At 38.3% G+C, this 11,534-nt stretch overlaps 1 protein-coding gene across 1 annotated transcript in view; it reads right to left on the minus strand.

Moving 5' to 3' along the window:
* grik4 (glutamate receptor, ionotropic, kainate 4) overlaps nucleotides 1-11,497 on the minus strand; it is a 262,394-nt gene extending 250,897 nt beyond the window's left edge. Inside the window, 3 exon segments of the mRNA XM_051065501.1 lie at nucleotides 6,347-6,509; nucleotides 6,865-6,940; nucleotides 10,108-11,497. The gene's annotated coding sequence lies outside the window, so the exon portion shown is untranslated.
* Between the last annotated feature and the right edge of the window lie 37 nt (nucleotides 11,498-11,534).

Genomic DNA, 11,534 nt, shown 5'->3' on the forward strand with positions numbered 1-11,534 from the left:
CTGTGTTGTACTTGCACCTGGACTGATGACAAGAGCAGACAACCTCTGCAAAACCTACAACTCTGTGCAGGCTGTTCATCTCTTATCTCGAAGGATCTACAGTATGTTTTTAGATTAGGGCCCCTGTAGTCACTCCCTTCTCATCTGGTACACTTTGAAAACTCCAAAAGTGTATCTGAAAGAGGATTTGTCTTGTGTATGCTCTTGGTTGTCATGCAAATGCCTCCTGGAGTACACCAGCATCCGGGTAAATGACATGCCTTTGCCTTGCATTGTCACTAGTTGCTGTGTGCATGCCTCAAAGGCTAAAGGATGGATGTGCAGGAGTCGGTTAACCTTCACAACTTTGGGGACTTGGGCTCCCATGTCCAATCCATCAATTGATCAAGAACACAATGAGACCATGAATCTTACTTCACTTTTCTTGTCAGCAAATTGCAAATGGCCCAGACGTAATATCATGTTTGCTCAGCCTGGCACTTATTCAAAATAGAAGGTTAGGCTTTCCACTTCTCTTAACTTTTTCCTCTTTTGAACGAACTTGCAGTGTTTATTTACTCTTAGGTCTGAAGTTCTAGAGATATTTCTATTGGATGGCAGCAAACAAACAGTCAGACAGACTCAATAGCCATGACTATTTACTTGAAACTTTTGAATAAATGTGTGTTTAAAATTTAGTTCAGAAAATATACTCCCTAGCCACTCTGGTTCACCAATACAATCTATAAGCTCTGCTACCTATTTTCATTTTACAAAGTTTACAATGACCATTTTTATTAAAACTTTTAGAGAGGCGGTAATAAGTGATGTGTTAGTGTGATGGTGTTGTACTGGACTTCATTATAGTGAAATGTGTGTTTAATATTCATCCCCATTACATTTGTAAATGATGTGGGTAAAACACTAGAAACGTCTCTCAATATGACATAGTCCAGTTCAACAACACTACAAACTACAATTTCAATAATAAACATACAGTTAAATTACAGTACTGACAGTGTCAGTCAAAACTGAACATTACTTGATAGTCAAATGGTTAAGGTGCATACCACATTGGCCTTACCGCTCTGAGCAGTGAGTTCCCGATTTGACTCCCGATCTGGCCAAACCTTTGCTGCATGTCACTCCCCTTCTATCTCTCCCCATTTCCTGTCTCTCTTTAATGTCCTATCAAATAAAGCCCCAAAGCCTATTTTAAAAAAGAACTGAATATTATTACCTTTGTAAAGGTAGACATTATGGTGAGCAGTTGCATGATTGAATAACATTTTAAAGGTGTACCTAATAAAGCCCTTGAATGTATATTATATTTTTTTTCCAAGGGCATAGGAGAAAACTAGATCATTACTACCTGCACGGAAAACAACAAGACTGGGATTCTTAATGTGTCTAAACAGTTTTATGCAGTAACAGCTAGGAATAATAGGTATTTGAGGTCTTGACTGAGAAATCTCAAATTCAGGAGCTAGGCTTACTTACACCCACAAACGGTTTCCTCTTTTTTATGTCACCTATCATGGTCATTCTTGTTTCACTATGAAATCTCCCCACAGAGCATTTCACTGCATGTTGTGAGACACATAATTAAAAGCTTTATTGCTCTTTCCTGCTTCTTCAGTTTGAAAGTCCATTGAATACAGAAAGGTACTGCAGTATATGCTTGCAGAATCAGACTCAGTATGAACTGACTTTGATCCCTCTAAAGGCACCTACAAATTGGGCTTTCCTACAGCGTCTTAGCAGCAAGATTTTTGTCTAACTGTGTTTTATTTTTGCAAAACACAGCTATCATTGTAACTGCAACAGTGAACTTGATTTAGTTTCGACTGAATGTGAATAAGTCTGACTGAACGTGAATCAATTTAGACTTTCAGAATTATGTGTTATGTTAACTTAATGAATGGTGACCTATTGGAGCTTAGATGGCAAAATAATATCATATCACCTCATTCATCTCAGTCAAAATATTGTGCACACAAAATGCCAGAGGCAGTGAGAAATAACATTTCTGACAATGTGTTTCACAGTGGAAAGCAAATCTGAAGGTCTGGAGTTAGGCTTAAAAACAAGTAACATAGTTGGAAAGCTTGTTGTGCAGACACAATGCCACTGCTTGTGGCAATGATCTTAGCAAGCTAGAACAGATAACTCTCACAAAGTAATGGAAGTTGAAGTCTGAGGCTTCAGGAATAAATAGACTACTTGGGCAACTGTGTAACTGTACATTTGGGTGAACTTTGCTGCTTAGCCCTTATTTGCTTGTAAAGATGTCTTTGTTCAACAGGCGAACTGAAAAAAGTCAATGAAATCAATTAGCGACCTCTACTATGACATTTTCTCACAGGCAAAACACAATAAATGTTCATACTGAAAAGTGTTTTGCAGAGGTAACTGGAGGTAAAAGGACTGTATTTTACTTGAAATTCCTGTGGTAGGATAAAGATAGCTAGACCTCAGAGTCACTGCCAACATCTCAGGTTTTTTCAGCAGTTCAAGCAGGTCAGGTGCTATGATAACTGATGTCGGTTTTCCTTGTTTGAAAACAATCAAGCCAAAAAGAGCTTTGTAGATTCTATTAACAATGGCATCATCTTCCTGTGGCATATTCCAGGATGGATGTGGAAACAAAGAGCTGCAGACCTGGGACTCAGGACACAGACACAATTCTATACATGCTACTGTCAGGGGTACATGTACACAGACACAGTCCACACACCAGAAAACATGATGGTAACTTCCTGACAGCAAGAAGAAGAGCTAATCTGTTTGTTGCATTTGGTGAAACATGAAAAAGTAATGAAAACTGTTCACCAAGAACAGAATCAATAAAATATAGAATACAGTACATACAGTGCACAAAACGAACATCCAGTTGACATTTCTAGTGCATGTGCAGTCAGCAGACTTGTAGTGTGAATGCAGACCACCACAGATTTGGTGCAGATGACAGATACAGACCCTTGCAGCCACACAGAAACCTAGAATTGGCCTTGAGAAAAATGGGAACAGCAAAGCGGCCACAAAAATGACAACAAGCATGAACGATATCGAAGTTTTACAAGGTGCTTTAAGTAAACTTAAAAACTTAACTCAAAGAACAACTCAACTGGCAAATTTCGTTGATGGCTGTTAGAGATGTGAAGTAAATGCTTCAATAAACGACTACCACAACAAACGAACTAGAAATTCAATCTCATTATCAGGCTAGGATGACATCATTAAAAATGGTAAGGATGGGAGGAAAATATTAGAAGAATAGCAAGAAAAAGTCCATATATTTAAAAGATAGTAAGGAAGTGACTTTTTCCCACGTTCATGTCAACATCCGTGGAGCTACACCAGCCAACACTTCACTGCAGCCCTCCAAAGATATGCCCTAAACACTCAACCTTGAAGACTGCCTGATAATGTACAGTATGAGTGGAAATCACGAAGGTGGAGAGGCATACCTGAGTGCCATTAGGCTGCTGTGTTTATCATGTGAAGGACATTGTTAGTGTAACCTTGAGCAAATGACTCCACCAGCTATATTAGCACAAAGAATATGCTAAACGTGACCTATTGAAGCAAGGATGACAACAGGAAGCCTGCTCAGCACACAGACAAAATAATCTCTTTTTTTTTTTATCCATATTTAATATATGCTGAGTATGTGTGTAAGCATTCAGTCATGAGTGTGAGCATGTTGCAGCAACGGCTAGCTAAATGAAGAGGGACAGATGCAGAGTACAAAGCACTGTTCTCTCTCACTCACAGGAAAGAGAGACTTTGTTAAGGACTAGTGATTGTGACTGTGTCCCTCACTGTGAGACAGAGAGCAGCTGATGATAATTAACCTTCAACACAATCAGCTAAGACCTCAGAAAGCAATGTCACAAAAACCCTGTGAGCGGGATCATGTACTCACTCATGTAAACACACCTGTAATTAAAAGGACATGTGACACCAAAATTTCAGTATTCGTGACGAAGAAACTAAAAGGAAGCTAAATTTCACTTCATTTACAAATCTAAAATGAAACCAATACTGTCAGGGTAAAAACAAAAAAAGAGAGAGAGAATAAGACATATGCTGAATTGCTCAGAACCAAGGATCAACCAAAGGAGAAAAACAATCTGTATTCAGAGGCCATGACCTATTACAGAAATGAGCTGGTACTGACCTTGTCTTCTTATTGTGAGTACCTCAATGCTCAAGATACATACAATTAGCTCATTTTGTTTAGCATGTGTTTATGTATAATAAAGCTCATACTTGCTGCAGCTTGTTCAGCATGTGTCAAACTGACTTTGCCAAATTGCCATAATTTGTTCAGTGCACCTCATTGAAACGTCTTAATTATTTTGTGCTGCTGAGATATATTTAGTTTAGTCAGGCCTATAATGGATGTTCACTGAAGGTAGAAAAAAAACACTGGCTGCATTGCTTGCTAAAGCAGGCAGTTTAAGGTGCCAGCTAAGAATGGCAACGTAATGGATTCAAACACTGTGCTGTATTGACTCTGACTGACCAGAGTGTGAAATGCTGGAGGGATGGAAACGTACCAAGAGACAACACACACCACCAATTAAACTGCTGCGAGAATTAAAAACCTCTCATCAAATGTCATACTTGCTTCATCTTTCTGACCTTTCAACCATCCAAATCATTGTAATTTCTTACAGAACTGTGATTCAGATGTGTGAATGTGCTTCTGCACTAGATAACAATGAACACTTAATGAATAGCAGGTTCCTGTTTCTGCAAATGAGGTGTTCACCCTTCCTTTTTAAATGCCTCTATATTAATTATCATTATTTGTTTTGCCAGTAATCACGTAACCTTTAACAAATAGTAGTAGATGGCACTTGAATTACCATAATCATAAATATTCATCCATCCCACATGAACGAGGTGATGAAAATATAATTTTCCACCTCAAAAAATACAACCATTTATAAATCAAAAAGATTCTGAAAAACTGATTCAGGCCTTTATTTCTGGCTGGCTCGATTACTGTAATGCACTATGAAAAAAAAACACTGAGAGACTTCAGCTCATTGAAGACTTTGCAGCTCTGCCATTAACCAGAACCAAGAGGAGGGAGCACATTAGTCCAGTTTTAGCTGCTCTGCACTGGCTTCTAGTTTATATTAGGTTATTTATTTTAAGGTCCTCCTCCTTTTACACAAAGTCACTAATGGGCCAGGACCGAGCTGCATTGTTAACTCCCTTGTTAACAATTTGCATTCAAGAAGATTGCAATCTCCTGTTGCTGGTATATTGAAGGTTCCCAACAACAACCGAAAGAAAATAAGGGATGCAGCCTTTGACAATTACACCCCAAAACTGTGAAACAAACTGCCTACAGATATTAAGGAAGCCAGCTTAAGGCTAAATCTTCAGTTTAGCCTTTAACTAGCTGAGACTTTGCTGATATAGACCTGAAATTCTTCTTTGCACTTTATTTTGCACTTGTGCACAGCAAGCACTACACTTTAAAAAAAAAAAAAAAATATATATATATATAATATATATAATATATATATATATATATATATATATTACTTAATCTTATGTATATTTTCTATTTTTAAACTCATATTTATTTTTATTTTATTATCAATTATCTCTGTTTTACCTTTATACTCATCTTATTCATTATTATTATTATTACCAAATGGGTTTTATTTTAGATTTTTTGTTAGATTAATTATATAATTATATAACTACATTTGGTCTACTTCCAGTCATTTGTTTATTCCAGTCTAGATGTTGGTAAAATAGCACCTGTGGACCAGGTCTGGACCATGGCCTTGCTGTAAATGTATGTAAATTACAGAGGCTATACATGTAGGCAGAGTAATAAGTGGGGTTACAAATAATAACATTCAAACAAACAAAAAATTAAAAAACATTAAGGTCTGTGTCTCCGCTGCAACAATAAACCAGTAATGGCACTAAATATGCAGAGAAACTGGCCCTTGGTTGAACCTAATTGCCAACCACTGCTCCAGGTACACCAGCTGTCAACAATCCCCCATTGTGCTCAACGCACAACATTGCAAATGACTGAACTCTGAAGCGCACAAAAAATAAATATGCAGCCAGTGAGTGAAGTGAGCAGCACCACTCCACACATCTCAGAAATGAAGCCATGAGACACAGCCATGAAATTCACAAACTGGCACAGGAGGACTCAAAATTTGCTCCAAAAAACCTACCAGCATTTGCACCTCCACCAAATGTAGCACAAAAACACAGCCATTAAGCTTTATAACTGCCACTAAAAATAGAAATTTGGTATTTGTGTGATTATCTAAAAGTGGAATCCCCATGGCTTGAACATCTGTGACAGAGATTTTACCTGTGGGCCACTCCTGTTAACTGAAGCTCTGTCTTGCGTGAGAACAGGTCTGCTGCTGGTCTGGAGCTTGGACTACCCCTGTCTGTGGTGTCTTGATGCCAAGGTGGGTTCGATCAAGCTGGGCTTAACTGATGCTCCTCTCCCTCCTCTCTTTTACTTCACTCTATTAAAAAACAATTTAGCATTTTCTAAAATCTGTCATAGGCAAGTAATTTGTTCAAAGTAACATCAAAATAATGCATGCAAAGGTGGCTGAAGGCACTGCCTGTCTGTACGAGTCAAATTTATCTACACAGCTCAAACCACATATCATAAATTTTCCAGAAAGGGCTTTCAATAGAAAGCAGTATATAGTGTTATTTTTAAGGACTCACTGGGTTTGAGTGTTTCAAACTTGCTGTTTATTGCCTTTTGGCAGAATAGTAACAGTGCAGCTATAATTTTATCAAAATTAATGAGTTCAAGACTTTTTTCAAATGTAATGCATAACAGTGAAACAGCATTAAACATCAATTTACCTGATACAGAATTGATATCCTTCTGAAAGGTAGGTCATGAAAAGCCTCTCTCTCTCTCTCCTGCCTGCTTTGATTTCTGAAAAGATAAGTTGTTTATTTATTCAATAAAGGCAAGTTTATTCATTCTCGTTTATCTGTTAGAATAGTGGCTAATGTGGCCAATCCTGTGAAACACTTAAGCTATTTTAAATTCAGTCCAAATAATTTTTTTTTCCCAGTAGGTTACTTACCTCTAAAAAAAATATAACTGGCTAGTTTGGAGCTTGTTTGAACATAACTAGTATACTGTTATCTTTGACAAAGATATAGTTAGGTTAGCTAACATTAATGGTAAGGCAGTTTGCAACAGGGTTTCAGCAGGGTTCACTGTGTTGGAAAAAAGGAAATATATATAAAAAATATAACCTATATTCAAAATGTAAAAGGAAATGTGCATATAAAAACATGACAGAGTGCGGATAAAACAAGTCAATGTGCAGGTAACTAAAATAAAACCGTTCATAGATGCAAAAGTTCAATTAAATCAATTTTAATTAAACATTTTACAACTTTTACTATCAAAAGCAGGGTGGATAAATTATTAAAGAGCCTTATAAATGACATTTAAGACGTTTGAATAGCTATTAAAAAAAACGTTTTTCCCAGCTGAAACTGAAAGCAGCTTTTAAATAATGTGACCATGCTAGTAACGCTAACAATATCAGTTTTTTTGTTTGTTTGTTTGTTTGTTTTTTTGTTTTTTTGTTTGTTTTTTTCAAGTTTGTTGTGTGCATAGATGTTTTGGACAGCTACATAACGTTAGCTGCCTGAAAAGTACTTAATTTTTTCATCAATGTATAAATTGAGCTATACTACTAACGTACAGAACTGCGTCACTTTTAGTCTGCAGGCGAAAGTGAAATAGCTTCATACAAACAAGTACAGAAATGAACACCTAAATGATGCTATTCACTCGATTATTCTTCTCCACGCACCAGGAACTGAATTAAAACTAATATAACGCTCGTAAATTCGCTTTAACCTGCCTTCAGTCGTTGTTCTGACCGTGGTTTTTTGCCTTAATCCGGCAGCGGTAAAACTGCGCAATTTCGTGATGTGTTCAATGGGCCTCGGAAAAGAAAATACAACGAACAGTAAAGTATCTTAAATTGTAGAGAGGCTTATATAACAACGCTAAGTGATTGTATAATAGGTTATATTGTAGGTTAATTATTAGGAAATATATACGCCTAGGTTAATATTATGATTGGCTGTAATGGTCTTAATTAACGTCAGAATGATTGAGTTACTACATAAATATTTAAAAATGCACTCTCCCACGTGGAGTGTGAATGTTCACTCTTGATGATCTTGAGGTCAAGCTTTTCAGTAGTTTTCGACCCTATCTCACAGTCTCCATCAGTGGATTGAGTTTGACCATCTATCAAGGAGTTGTAATGTCAGTTTCTCATCTCATAAAAGCAGTTTCAATAGCTTTTTATTTTTTAACTATCTGGCGGCACAAACTTATAACTTGTGTTAATGATTGTCCATTGACACCCAATTATTCTTTATGTGATCATCCTAATAAATAATCCCCACATGCTGGCTTTCAAAACGGTTTTGGAACAAAACCTCTGGTTTTGCAGGACAGTAAATTGTTGATATGCACCCAGTTCATAATTACATACAGCCAAACATTATCACCATTCTCTATTACCGAGCTGACAAACTAGAAGTGTTCCTTTGAGGCATCAGCTGTAGCATTTGGCATCAAATACTGTATGAACTTGAACTGCCAAGCTGAAGATAAACTTATGAACATGAAATTGATTCTGGGGAGCGAATATCTGACTTATAACAAGACAGAGCCAGCAAAGCAGTTTGTGTTTATGGATGCAGCATTTATTCATTTCGGGATCAACACAAAGTACTTGAGCTTGCAGAAATGCTGGCTTCAGCTGGCACCAGTGTAGCACTAACAGGTGGTTACTGTGCAGCTGCCAATAAAGTTCTCAGTAACTGTTTTGCTGAAAAATGGGAGAATATGCAAGAAAAACTACAAGTAAAGATTTATTTCTTTACATAAGAAAAAGACGAATTGTTAAACATTTCTTGGAGAGAACTACTTTTAACCAGGGGTGCAGAGAAAGCCAAACCCACATGAAATCACACATTTACATTTGGAAAACAGAAAACAGAATAGTTCTCTTTGAGCCTTATTTGATGTTAATTTGTGGCTGGCATGTCATATTCACAAGGATGTTTAAACCGTTAAGCTGTGTACAGATGTACTCTTAAATTGAGCATCTGGTGAAAATATGCTGTTTTTAGTTGAGCTTATGACCATTCATTGCCGCAGGCAGAATTAGCCTCGCATTTCAATTTAGCCCTGCACACCACATTAATTATTTGAGACGATATACAAACAGGGGTTTCGACCGTCATGCTATTAATAATAACAGCAAAACCTGTGGATGCCACGACTGGAGCCAAAAACGAGCTCTAAAGTGAACCACAAGGTGGTGCCAAAAATGAACTCACTCACTCTCTCTCGCACACACACTCTCTTACTCTCACTCTCTCTCTCATTACAACATCACGTTCAATCATTCCTTCTTTGTTTCCTTTAAATAGAAAAATCTAACGAGTAAAGGTCCAAACTCCAAGCCTGCAAGGAGAGTTAAATCAACACTTAACCACGACGGCAATCGATCATCCCCCTAATGAATTTACGCTTGATCTGTATCACTCCCCTTAAAGTGAATACTTTATCACTGTGTGCCCTCTTATCATCCGTCACGACTGAAACCGTCCTCGGCCTCTGCCTCCAACCGATTAATGATCTGTGGGAGCGCTTATTGAGACTCTGAGCCGTGCTCTCCAATCACTGCTGCACAAAGGACAGTTTCCCATCAGCTCCAACATGCAACAATTTGACTACAGCAAGAGTTCACCAGTGGCAACTGGCTCACGACCACCAGACAAATACACAAAAAAGAAATCTGACTGATCGAGTATGAGGGCTGAATCAGACAGGTTAAAACATCATGTCATTTAGGACCATATGATGGATAATCAATGTCTCAACTTCTGCTGCATAAAGCAATAGCCTCATGTTACAAAGGAGGTTTAGTCAGTCATTGACGCAGCTTCTATCCTTTTTTTTTTTCAAATTGGCATTAAACCCTTAAAGCACGCTTTTTGCACATGATGCTCTTTCATGCTGTGTATATTTCGACTTTAAAAACTCAATAACCTTACCTGGTTATCCGTGCTGCCTCTTGTCCGGGTTTTAATTAAATTCTCTGATAGTTTGGCAAAGGTTTTGCGTGTCTGAGTGTGTGTGTGTGTCCGCTGCCCGAAGAAAATACGTCGTTTTGCAAGATAAAGCGTAATTGCAATGTAACTCAATTTCCCCCCTTGAATAGTTCTCTGGATCTTGCTCCGCGCCTCCCTCCGCCACCACCGAGACTCTCGGGGCAGATAGACGGGCAGATAAAATGCGAAACCAATAAGATCAACAGCAGTCCAGTTAAATCTGATCTTTAGATGACCAAATCATCTCCTGTTTTATGGGGCATTAGCGCGCCCGGTTAAATTAAAAAAAAAAAAAACCATCCACATCCCAAATAGTTGGAAAAAATATCCCTTCTCACTTTATCCCCTGAAGGCAAGCAGTCCTTTTCGCACCGGCGGAGAGTTTTATTTTTCCTGTTAATCTTCAACCAAACTGCCTTACAATCTGATGGGCCTGCTCAACTGGAAGGTCTATCTATTAGGCTTGTTCTAACGATACCGGTGATGCTGCGTATCCTGCATCCCACTTACCAGTGAGGCTAAGAGCGCAAAGAAAAAGAAAGGCAGTGAATTCGCTTTGTGCTGAGCTCCTCCGAAACAAGCGGACCTTGTGTGAAACCGTCTCTGTACCAAAAACCTCCCTTTTACATCTTGTGCTGTAGGTAGATGTAGTCCTGTACGGTCGGCTGGCTGTATCCACTGCGGTCCGGTGGAAAGATGCAGAGCAGATTGAGGTGCAGGCGAAGTCTCGTCCCTTTCTCTTGCGCGCACACACTCAACAGTCAGAGGGGATTTTTTTTTTCTTTTTTTGGTGGCTTCCTCGCACCACAGCTCGAGACGTGAAAAGGGAAGACGCTCTGGACTCTTGAGGCATTTATAGGAGCTGTGGAAACTCCAAAGCTGCGTTTCTTCAACATGTGAAATGAAACAGCACCTCGAATATTAAAGAAAACTGACATAGTCCATTTTACTAAAGGTGGCTGCAACCTGGAAGGTGCAGTATTGAGTAAAAAAAATTAGATCTATTAAGACTTTCTGCAAAAGACACTAAATCACCAAAATAAAAGCATCATATATGCAAAAAAGGAATTATGTCTCTGCATAATATAAAACACATCACTTTGATGCTATATGTAGCTAACTACTGCACTCCAGGGCAGGTTCCAATGTAAACACATTTTAAATACCTTTAAACCAATCCACTGGGGATGCAGCAACAATATGGAGGGCAGATACAACAGCAACAAGGTGATCTCCCTCCTGAACAGGTGAAAAGTACACTATAACCTCTAGAGAAGAGTTCCTACTGGCCTTATCAGCAATCAGCAAACAGCCTACAGCCTCAGCTTGGACTTTTACATCTGTCAAGATCTGTGGGGATTTAATGGGTG

The sequence above is a fragment of the Lates calcarifer genome, linkage group LG21 (genome assembly GCF_001640805.2).
Source record: "Lates calcarifer isolate ASB-BC8 linkage group LG21, TLL_Latcal_v3, whole genome shotgun sequence".
NCBI classification, from domain to species: domain Eukaryota; kingdom Metazoa; phylum Chordata; class Actinopteri; family Centropomidae; genus Lates; species Lates calcarifer.